Here is a 205-nt window from a genome sequence, read left to right as displayed (position 1 = left end):
GAAAGCCACCCAGCCTCAGTGCTGATGGAGTACCCTTGACTAGACAAGGACAGGGTGGTCAACTAGTAAATGTGTTTTTCCCTTCCAGGAATTATCTTTCTATCTGAAGCTGTGTACTTGGCAAAGGTGCATTGTGTGTGTGTGTGTGTGTGTGTGTGTGTGTGTGTGTGTGTGTGTGTAGAGACCTGTGTGTGTGTGTGTGTGT

This window comes from Psammomys obesus, unplaced genomic scaffold, assembly GCF_907164565.1.
Source record: "Psammomys obesus unplaced genomic scaffold, mPsaObe1.curated_primary_1811, whole genome shotgun sequence".
Taxonomy (NCBI): Eukaryota; Metazoa; Chordata; class Mammalia; order Rodentia; family Muridae; genus Psammomys; species Psammomys obesus.
Note: the sequence above shows the minus strand (reverse complement) of the source record.